The sequence below is a fragment of the Trachemys scripta genome, chromosome 2 (genome assembly GCF_013100865.1).
Source record: "Trachemys scripta elegans isolate TJP31775 chromosome 2, CAS_Tse_1.0, whole genome shotgun sequence".
In the NCBI taxonomy this organism is placed as follows: domain Eukaryota; kingdom Metazoa; phylum Chordata; order Testudines; family Emydidae; genus Trachemys; species Trachemys scripta.
The window spans coordinates 101,622,763-101,635,293 of NC_048299.1; positions in this window are offsets into that span (position 1 = coordinate 101,622,763).

The window sequence follows — 12,531 nt, forward strand, 5'->3', positions numbered from 1 at the left end:
TCAAGTACCTCCGTGGAAAATTTCCAAGGTTAAGTGAAGCTAAGATAAAGGAAGGTGTCTTTGTTGGTCCTCAGATTCGTGAACTTCTTCGAGATGTTGCATTTGACCATGCACTGCATGGCAAGGAAGAGACGGCATGGAAAGCCTTCCAGTTAGTGGCAATAAATTTTCTCTGAAACAACAAGGCAGACAACTACAGGTTGTTGGTGGAAAACCTCCTCAAGGCATACAAAAGCCTTGGTTGCAACATGTCACCAAAGATACATTTTTTGCACTCTCATCTAGATTTTTTTCCACTGAACTGTGGAGCAGTGAGCGACGAGCACGGTGAGCGATTTCACCAGGACATTGCAACAATGGAGAAATGCTATCAGGGCAAATGGAGCCCATCAATGCTTGCGGACTATTGCTGGACAGTGACAAGAGATGCTCCATTTAATGAATATAACAGACAAGCCAAGAAGCGCCGAGTAGACACTGAATAGGACTAAACTATGTACATAATAGTTTTTTGCCTTTTGTTATATAATACATTTTATTAATATAACCCTTTTGCTGATTTTTAAAGTGTTACATAAACAGGACAGGTGAAATATTATCATGTAAAGCAACCATAAACACATGAAAAGACCTAGGTTTACAATTTATGATTAAAACTCTACTATCTACACAATATACATAGACATAAAATGTAAAAACTTAAATATCTTAGCAACAGTAGCCAATCAGTTGTTTTAATTGTCATATTTGAATTCAGCACATCAAAATACATAATAAATAGCACATTTTATCTGTGAAGCAGACGACTTCTCAAAAATTGTAGACCAGTGTAATAGTTACTTTTATTATCCAACCAAACAACTATACACACACTAAATTCTGGTAAAGAAGTGAGAGACCAATATGGTACACATAGTATTTGCACTACTCACACCATGCCTTGCAGAAAACCCAAAGTGTTAGCCAGGGTGATGATGATTGATGGTGAGGATGAGGAAGATGATGACTGTGTCCCCAACAAGGCACCTAGGCCAGGATACAAATTTTATAATGAGTTACACTGATACCCACTGATCTCTTGTAGACATTACTATCCAAACTCAGCAGTTATTTTCAAAACATCACTACATCACAAACAGACCCATGCTTAGCACATTTATTATAATATAACTATCATTCTAAGACCTAAGGCCTAATTTGATTAACATAAATATCTTTCAGGCCTGATGCCCTTAGCTCCTATGTTACAACATTAACTAACTTTTATTTCACCTCTATATCCTAATTATACTTGATAGCTTTTATTCCTGGCCACACTCCCACTGACTTTAACAGGAGCAGGATTTCATCAGTGAAAATTTTTAACCATTTCTACTGTGACAATTCGTGTCCCTCCTTAACAGACAACCCCACCCAAAAAACCCTACCTCCCACCTTCTTGCAGATACAAAGTTTCCACAAAGATTTATTTCCTGCAAACTTTCAGAAATGCTGTTTTATTTTCTCCCAGAGCAGGCCAAACAATCCCTGTCGTTACTCATGATGTCTTATCGGCTGCTTCATACAGCCAGTGCTTACTGGTATGGTCTTGTTCCCTCTATCCAGAGTAGGGGGCAAAGCTTGACTATGTATCCATTCATTTGCACAAACACTGCTTGTTCCCAGCTCATGGACTACATTTTCATGCTCAAGATATATCTAAACTAGAATCTTGGATCTGAATTTCAGTCAGCTCCCACCTCCAAATGGGAAAAACATAAACCACAGCTCCAAACGTCTGAGAACTTTGGGGAATTTTAAATCTAGAGATACCAGTTTTATGGTTCAGACCCATCTCCCAGTATTCTGACAAAGGCTGCCTTACAAAGCATGTTGTCAGACAGGCTTCGGTGTGATGGACACAATGAATACTGAACTGCTACCTGTGCCCCTCCATGTGCCTCTTTTTATCACACTCTCCACTTTTTTTGTCATGGAATTAATAAGCAGAATTCATGAAATGCAGCTCAGTGAACCATGATGCTTTTACTGCTCTGTTAGCTCCAGGCACTATCCAGTATAAATATAGAAATGACAGATGTCTGGAAGTCCAAAACTGAGAATAGTTTTCCTTTGGCTGTTCGTTAGGTATATAATTACATAACAAAAAAAACAAAAACAAAAACAAAACAACAAACCTATGTTAAAAGAGAGTCAAGATTGCAAAGTCAAACACCAAAAAGTTAGGAAATGTCAGACTTACGGATGCCTGTGCAATATTAATTTGACATGTGTGTGTATATATATATATATATAATTACATGACCACACTTCTTTCTTATAGGATCCCTGCCTCATTCAGTTTATATTGCATGGTAAGATAGTCAATATTTATTTTTGTCCTCATCATTCAGTGGGTAGTCCCATGCATTATTTACTGCATACCATCCAAACCTTGCACTGAATGAAGAATTATAAAATTTCCTCATGAGCTTTTCTATGGTGTTCTCATTGTAGTGACTTGGCGCTTTACAAAGATTAATTATTCTTCATAACTCTCCTGTAAAAATAGGTGGTATCTCCATTTTATGCTTGGAAGACGGAGGCACAGAAATTAAAGGCAAAAATATCAACTAATTTTGGGTGTCCAATTTGAGAAGCTGGGGCTTGATTTTGCGGAACACTTGGCATTTTATATCCCTTATGTTCAAAGCTCCCATTTACTTCAGTTGCAGCTGTGAGTGCTCAGCACTCCGACAAATCAGACTCTGGACTTTCAAGCTGGGCACCCAGAAAATGAGGAACTCACAGGGGCCACCTGTGAAAATGTGGTTTAAGTGACTTGCCTATCGTACATAGGAATTCTGTGGAAGAAACAAAGATAGAATCCAATTCTCTAAAGAAGCATTCAAGTGCCTTACCCATGAAACCATCCTTCCTGCAACTTCCTGATTCATCACACACCCTCCTAACTTCTGTAAATGAAGCAGGGGTCCTACAGACAACAGCCTCCTTCAGTACACAGCCCTGATTTATTCCTACAACACAGTCCATCCTGTGCACTTAATGAGGCAGGCACCCCATGGAAAAAATAGTATGTGATTATGTAAATAAATGCAGATGCATAAGAGGACTGAATTAAGCCTGAGGCAGAGAACCACCACGGAAAATTTCAGATCAAATATTTTAAGTTCGGCAAATTCATAAGCAACTGAAAACAGAGTTTTATAATGAGAACTGTTGGTCAGCCTTAACTTAGGCATCACTACGTGTGCCACCTACGATAATGGTCATGTGCAATGGATTTTGTAAACAAATATTCATTCCATTCATATCTGCCTGGGGAATATAGTATACTTTGTCTTAGGCAGATGCACTGGCCAAAGGAACTAAAGGTGCAAGGTGCACTTTGATGTGAGAGACAAAACAATGCAAGGTCCTCCTATTTAATGAATTAGTAAATTAAAAAAAATCCCTAACTATTTAATTAAAACTTTACTCTGGGTGTGAGGCTGTGCAGCCACTAAGTCACCAGTGAATTTCAAGTGTAGGAGGGATGGAAAATCTCCCCCAACAAAGTGCTTTATTTTTCCCCTGTAATTTTTAACTTCAACCTCTGACAGCTGAGTGAATAGCTAGCAAAATTATTCCCAAATACTTTGGGGTCTTTTAAACAGAAATTTGCTTCAACCTTGTATAACCCTTTCCCCATTGTATTGACTTTTTGTGAACAATTGTGTGAACAAAGTTTTCTTCATATATGCATGTTTGTGGAAACTTAATTTTGGGTAACAGTTTCATTTAACAAACATGCACCAAAATTCATTTGGTGATTAAATTAAAGTTTGTTTTGAGCAAAAGTGGAAGTAATTTATAAAGGATAGTTCACCCAGAGAGGGAATATGATTAATGTCATGTGACTTCAGTAACCAATCACACAGTTCGTATATGGAATCATGCATACCTCATACTTGAAGGAATGCTCACAGGAGAAAATCTGAGCAATCCTTAGGTTGAAGTTTGCACAAAACATTAGCTGAATAGCTTTGAATAATGAAAAATCATCATAAAATTGTAGTCTGCTCACAATCAATTCACAAAAAAGGGGACTAAACTGCAAATACATTTCCAGTGCACAACTTTCAGAGTAGCAGCCGTGTTAGTCTGTATCTGCAAAAAGAACAGGAGTACTTGTGGCACCTTAGAGATTAACAAATTTATTAGAGCATAAGCTTTCGTGGGCTACAGCCCACTTCTTCAGATGTACAACTTTTCACTCTGCTCTATCTACAAGGCCTGCCTGGACCTGGTCTATCATAGTTTTGTTTGGCTAGCTTGAACCTCGCTATCAAATTCTGGATAGATGTCCATTCACATTTTGAACAGTCCCTGAAAAATACACAGGTTTGGTTTTGTGAGTCCTGTTCACCTTGACATGGTGCATTCTTTTTGGTTTGTATTAACTGCCTGCAATTTTTCATAGTTCAGGGCATGTGTTTTCTAACAAACAGTTATTTAGGGCAAGTTTTTCTCCTGGGAGCTGACTGAAATCTGCATCAGTGGCAGAGCTAATGGGCACAGGAGAGATGACAGCCTTCACAGTGGCCTTTAGGTGTATGTATGGCACCTTTTCAAGCCATCAGGTATAATTGAAAGTGGCATTACCAATGACCCATTGTTCCTTCCATGGCTCTGGCACTGCTCAAAACCTGGATTCGCTACTGCACCACCATGAAGTATCACTATATCATAAAGAACTGCTTGAATACAAGATGTCCGAATGCAGTTGTACATGTACCTTAAAAGGAAGAGTGGATCCCATGCTATCTTTCCCAATAGATATTAAACATGGGGTAGAACGAGAACAGGTTCTCACATAGCTAATAGAGCATGGCCTCATGCAGTGAACTTACATACAAGGGGCAGTAAGAAGGAATCCTTTCTGAATAGCCATTTTTTTTTAGAGTAAAATTAGATTTAATCTTTCATGTGGAAGAACAGTAACTGGACATAGACTTAAAAAATCAAACACTCTCTCCCAGGTGATAATTACTTTGAGTTTCTGTTGGCAAAGCCATCCAAGGAATTGGCATCTATCCATGCTCACAAACAAAAAAGAAACGGGGTAGTAAAAGTAGGAAGCATATCTTTCAGCCTATTAAAGACCAAAGGTGGGACACAAAAATAAATAAAATAAATTCTTATTTATCTAAAGATTTCTGCACTAAGTATAAACAATGTCTTTAACTTCAGTTTCTTGCATTACACTGTAGGAGATATCCTGGCTCATCTTCCATGGTAAATTCTCATGCACACTCACAAACAATGGTTGTTTCCTTGCTGAGGCCTCCAATGGCACCAAATAATTTTGAATCACAGCTTAGCAGCAGCACATAACACTGGTTGCTGTTGCAAACTATTTCAGAAGAGAAAATGAAAACTGTATGCGACAAACTAAATTTAGGTGTTAAGGCTTCTGGAGTTCTCATGAGGGTCTTCAAATCAGTCATCTGGTGTGGACAGAAGCATTGGAATCAGTTTTACTAGGTGGAAAACAAGGAGATGGAAAGAAACATGAAATGTGGAAGTGCAAAGTTACATTCCAGAAAGGGGAACACAGGAAAATATAGGTCTACAGGCTTCTGAAGAATTGTTTTCTTTTCATGCTGATGGTGATACATTTTTCCAAACACTTTTGAAATGTTATAACAGACAAAGAAATACATACCATAAATGCCTTTCATCTAATTGTATGCATTTACAATGCTTATTAAATTACTAGATTACACACTGCATCTCTGACTCCCATACCATTTGGTAGCATTAGAGAAATACCTCTGACAAATGTTATTGGGAATAAATGTCCATGGCACATTCAATTTCAGAGGCAATTACTGGTGAAGCTTAAAGAAATTCTGATCAGATTCCTTAGAATAAGGGCCAGCAACAATGATCATGGGTATTTGCCCTGCACTTAGCTCAGAATGACTTTTGTGGTGGTGGTGAGGATCAGCCACATCGATTTCTATGGATATTAACTTATCTAAATATTTGGCTTCCATATCATATGTCAGAGCTCATATCTAGAGACGCATGTAGGAGAACTGTCTGAGAATATATATTTAAATTGAAAACTAGTTTTAATTTGACTATACTACCCTTCCACATTCATTTTCCGCAAATATTCAATTTTCGAATCAAACTTTAATGCTCAAACATTTGTGAAAATCAAATTTTGGATTATGCATTTGATAAAATTCACAACAGGTGCTCTGTTGGCTATTTTCATAAGTCATCCACTCAGACATGATCATCACAGATCACGAGTTATGGCTTGCAACTGAAAATCTTAAATAAAAGAGTCAAATATGCAACATGAACTGGGCTAGTTAGTCATGTAATTCATGTGATTTTTTTAAGATGCCTTTATTAGATTATCTGGGTAACTGACCAGTACAATCTGAATTTCCAACTATATATTACAAATATATTTGAATAATTTTCAGTGCGCATATGCAAATTTAGTATATAATAAAAATATAGAAAAGTTGTCATTTTCTTTTCAATTCTGTAGAACTCTCCCATGCTGAAAGGCCAGGTGAAGCAGACGCCTGAAACTGCAATAAAAGAAAAGGTACAAAGCATTGGGATTCACCAGGTCCACCCATTCATCCCTAGAAGTGATAACATTCAGATGTACTTTACTAGTAATGGGAATCAGGTGATGGTAGCAAGCTGGTTGACTAGATCCTGAGTTAGCTCCTAAAAGGGTTTAATAATCTGATGAAATGCACTACAACTCTCAGACAAGAGATGGCTGAAGCTATAAAGTTTGAACTGGTATTCCCCTTTCTCCAAATTTGTTTGGGTATGCAGGGTTTTGATTCAAACTTTGCATTTCAGGTGAGCAATTTTCAGAATCACAACACCAAGGCCTTTTGTGGTGATTTTTTAGAATCGTGTATTAGTAATGCAAAAACCAAAAGTACATAATTAAAAACCAGTGGTGGAGTTGGTGACTCAACAGCAACATGTACATATTTCTCACAGTGGAGAATTCCACCCTCCCCCCGCCAGTAACTTGACATCCTGAATGAGTTTTATCATGAAGCACTGAACAAGTACCACGAACATTGCCTCCTCTCAGCCTGATGGTCATCTATCAGAGCTCCCACCCCTTCTGGAATGACTTTGTAGGCCAACAGTGCTGCTTTCAAATGCTGCTTTCAAATACACCAGTCCATTGGAATAACTATGTTTTGAGATAGCTTCCTCAAAGCTTTGTTCTCCTTCTCTGTCCAAATCCATATCACATTCTTTCTTTCTTAATGCAGACACTGGATTAATTAATGTTGATAAACTATTATGGAAGATCCACCCTAAAAGGTAACAGTGGTGGAAAAGACCTCAGCTCAGACATTTCAGGGTGGAGCTACAGTCACCCCAAGGATCCATCCTCGGTCTTTAAAGATACCCTTTGGATTTTATCATATCCCCAGAAAGCACCTTGATTCTAGAAGAAAAACGGGTTTTGCTTTTATCTCTATAGTCATTTTTGCAGCCTTTTCAGAACATTTGTTTAACCTCTCACATGTTACTTTATCTCTCTCCAAGTTATCAGTGTCATCATTGAATATCCTGGTGCACCTGATTCATTATCCTCTGAAACATTTGGGCCTTGCTCATCTGGGAACATTAATGAAAATTATGGATTTCATGGATATACTGGAAGGGCAAAGACTGGCCATGTTTCCCATTGCAAATTCAAGAGCACCAATTTCTATGCTAAAGAGGTTGATGGCCACTGTTATCCCAGAGCTATTCAGAAATAAACCTTCTTCTGCCTTTTCTGTTTAATTTCAGATATTAGAAGAAAATGATAAAACAGCTCAATGTGCTTTCATCACAAAGTATTATTTTCAATGACTTGCCTTCACAAAGCATAGGCAGCTGTGTCCCATTATTTTATGGAGCTGTGATACAGAGTCTAGCCATTATACCATCCTAATCTGCTAAATTACAATGACATTATAAAGCATTAGCAAATTACATAAAAACCCTCCCAAATCCCTCTACTCTCCACTGCTCCCCCCAAACAAACAAACAAATGAAAAAAGCCAAACAAAACCCCACAAATACCCAACCTTTAATTTCAGAGGCAGCAGCAGATGTTGAACTGCTTCAGTTTATTTTAATTTAGTTTAAACCTTCATTTCCTGAATCCAGTTTACCAATGCAGCTTTCTAATGAGAGAGAGAGAGAAACCACTTCTCTCTTTTGAGTGTAATTCCCTCCCCCCTGCCCCCCCAAGCACTTACAGATTTGCTGTTGGAAGAAGCTACCATGTACAGGAGCACAGGGGAGTCAGGCTAACCTGAAGATCATCAGATAACTTTGGGCCTGAATGTCCCTGCATGAGAGGGCAGAGGGAAGGGTTGCAAGGAAGCTTTACCCACCTTGTACAAGACCAGGGACCAGTGAGTTTCTGCACTAATGGAAGCAGATATACATCCATTTAGGGAGGGAGCAATTTGTATTCCATGTTGAAAAAAAATATGGAACATCTATGCCTATGCACTGGGACAATTCAAATAGTAAAAAGGGCTGCATGGTGAAAAAAAAGACTGCCTACATAATTTCTGCTTTAGAATTGCCAAATATTTGGTCATACAGTGTGCTGACAGTGTTACTTTTTACTTGCATAAAGGTAGTGATATCATAAGGTTATGTTGTGTACCTATCTTGCTTTTGGCCTACAAGAGTCGTTTGTTGTGACTGTTGTTGCTAACAGGCTATTAGGGGATTTGTTTTTGGAAAGACAGCTGCACTAAAAAGAGACAGTCTAATTTTCTGCAACCTGAAAGAGAAATGCTGTGAGGCATGAATAAACCCTGATAAGAAAATATATTCCAACAGGGAGGGGAATCTAGATTCTCCCTACAGTAGAAGGTAGAGGGGAAATACAATCAAAAGTCTAGATTACAGTGAGGCATTGATGATTTGAACATGTGGAGAAGAGCTGACTTCATTCAAGCTACTTTAACCCCCTTCTCCCCTTTTTTCCCCCCAACACCACTTGCATTCAGGTAAGATTGTGATGCCTTCACTCATATAGGGCTAGACCTGGCCACTGAGGCTCTGGCAGTTGAGTACTGCCTTAGTCCATCCCATATAAAGTCCCTCAGAAGTCAATGGATCATATCCTTGGCTGGTGTAAATTGGCATAGAGCCTTTGACATCAATAGAAACATACCATTTTCCATCAGTTAAGGATCTGGCCCAATGGGACTATTTGAAGAGTAACGTGCTACCAATATGACACAGTCTAACTCTTAGTTCACTTAGGGTCCAATCTTGTATTTCTTTCCCGTACAAAAGAGTGAAGCAAAAATGCCAGGAAAACAAAAGTTTGACACTACAGAAATCATCCAACTGCTGTCAACTTAATATTGGAAGAATCCGAAGTGACAGGAGTGATAAAGCCAGCTGTGAGTGATAGAGAATCCAATTTTCTTGTTACTGCTAGCAACACCGAAAAGCAAGCACTGGGTTTTCTAATTTGTTTGGGTCATTCTTTAAATAAAAGTTAAGTTTACCACAAAAAGAGCATTTTAATAAATGTAAATCAAGATCGATCAAGCTGATCAAGGTGAAATCAGTAAACAAGGAGCAGACACAATGTGTTACCTCTTAGCTAATAACAAGAATATTTTTGAAGAAGACAACAATGAGTTTTAATTATAAAATCAGTATCAAAATTTGGCATTCCAAGAAGTTATTAGAAACGACACCATGTAACAGTTAATCTGTAGTATTCGGCAAGAGGAAACAATTCCACGTCAAGCAACTTCTTGCTTAATTCAAATATGAAGTCATCAGGTAAAAAAGAAGCAAGTAGTTAACTTGTCCCAGAGTAGAACTGCCAGCCCTTGTCAAAAGAAGTGGAAATGATTCTGATACTTCCTCTACAGATCAAATACTGACAGCTGAATCAGATACTGAATCAGAGTGTTAAGGGAACGGGGTATTTTATTGGATCAAGGCATTAGTGAACATGAAGAAACTAATGAAGAAAATGTAACAGAGCAATTAATTTTAGAGGGAGAGCTTCAGGCTGATTTTAGAGAATGAACAAAATAGTATCATTAATCAAAACCCATAGGTAACTATATATTTTGATTATTAACTATAGATAAGCCTAATAGAATAAAAGACATTGATTTGTGGACATTTTTCTTTAAGATTTCTGACCTGGTATCTTGTACCATGCTAGGATTAAGTAGAATGAAATACATATTAATTGTATTAGAGGACTTAAATGAACATATAGAAAATCATGATGAAATGGTAGGCCCAACACTGCATGCCTTTCTTAAGTGAGTAACCCCTTTGAAGTCCGAGGTATTATTCATGTGAGGAAAGCAAACAAGATTTGACCCTATTCACACCACCTAAATATGCCATACAGAGTGTGTACACATATAGAAAATAGACAAGAGCCTCTATTGAAGTCAATGGAGTCATGCCAGTTTACATCAGTTGAGGATCTGGTCCAACATTTCTATTCCTTCATTCACTGGTGCAGTTTCTATGGAAGCCCTTGGTGATAAGCTACTTGAATCGGTTTTGCTTCAATATTTACTACAAGAAGTTATTTGACTGAGCTCAAGTTGAGGCTTCACACAGCAGAAAGGAAGATTCTTTATAGCCCATAGCCTTCAAAGGAGGCAGTATATAGGTTTAATGTTGTAAGAATGTGAGGGTAGAGTTATGACTGGTGGGAATGGCGAACTCCCTGAAAGTGAAATACAGCTAACCAATCACAGTAAGCTCACTGGTTGCCAGCATCTACCAAAATTCCTCTTGTAGCTAAAGAAGCATGGTTACAGACCTAATGGCAAAACAAGGTGAATACCAAGCATACAGTTATCCTATAGATGCTCTGAACCCCTTCACTGAAACAACAGCCCTTAAATCAACTACACTTTTGGCCCTCTGGTGTTGGGTGCTTTGTGAATAAAGGGATCTGTGATTAATTGCCAGTTAACACTCGTGTACAGGCCCTTCCAGGAAAAGGATTTCTACCATGGAACCCCTACCACCGATGGGTAGGGGTTCCTTCACTTCTGAGGTTGGATTTGCTTGTTGACCTTCAATGAGGACAAGCTGCACAGACCATTTTGAGTTTCAGTATTTTGGATATTGGTCTGGAAAAGCCACAAAACCTCTAGGTTACTTTTTGCACCCTGCATACATGCTGGGAGTAGGCCAGCTAAGAATCATAATTACTCTTGTTTGTAGCAAAAAGCATGCCTGAAAATAGATATTTTGGAGTCCGTTTGAAGATGCAGAGGTACTTTATCTTCTTATTTCAGCACTGAAATGAACCCCCTTAAAGAGGATGATATCACAGCATGTATAGAAGAGATAAAAATACCACGGGTCAGATTCTGCAGCCCTCACTCATATTGAATGGAAGTTAGTCATGCAAGTAGTCCTACTGAAGTTTGAGTAAATACTACACTTTATGAATAAGGGTTAAAAACTCTGCCCTTATATGAATAGGCTATCTTCAATTTTAATCCTGGAGTGTGTGTATGTATTTTTTTATTTATTTATAATTCCCCTACTGTCAGGGTTCCCGCCCCACTCTGAACTCTGGGGTACAGATGTGGGGACCCACATGAAAGACCTGCTAAGCTGACCCCCTGAAGGTGATGTGCAGGAATTTCCACACAAGTCCCAGCATCAGGCTGTTTCTTCCTTTGGATCCCTTGGGGTTCAAGTGTCTGGGCTGGGAGTGGCCCACAGCTGGAGTCTGGAGAGGAGAGGGTGAGAGTGTCTGGACTGGGGAGACCTGCAACTGGGCTCTGGTGGGGAGAGGGTGCATTGAGTGTCTGGGCTGTGGGGTGTCCCGTAGATGGGCTCTGGGTGGAGGAGGCAGAGAAACAGGAACTGGGTTGTAATAGGAGTTTCCTTAACTATCTACTCCTGGAGGAATGTGTGTGTGTCTGTACTGTTACATAGTTGCTGACAGGTATTTTGAAATAAATTATCAAAATAATTGAAACTGGCATGATTATATAATGTTATTTTGACAAATAAAATATGCAGAATTTTAAAATATTATGTGCAGATTTTTTGTCTCAGAATTTCCCCAGGAGTAATATGTTCCAGGATTCACTGGTACAGTTATGGTTCAGGGTTGTTACTTAAAATAAGTAAAAGTACACCTCTACCCCGATATAACGTGGTCCTCGGGAGACAAAAAATCTCACAGTGTTATAGGTGAGACCGCGTTATATCCAACTTGCTTTGGCCCTCCCTGTTCCTTGTTCCCTGACCGCCCCCTCCAGAGACTTTCATCCCTAATCACCTCCAGGACCCCACCCCCCTGATCCCTGTCCCCTGACTGCTCCGACCCCTATCCACCCCCTCCACCCCTTGACAGGCACTCACTGGCAGCGGCGGGAAGTGGAGCAGCCTGGCGCCAGCCTGCTCCACTCCGCCACCACCCAGCCGCGGCGCTCCGCTTTCCACCGCCAGTGAGTG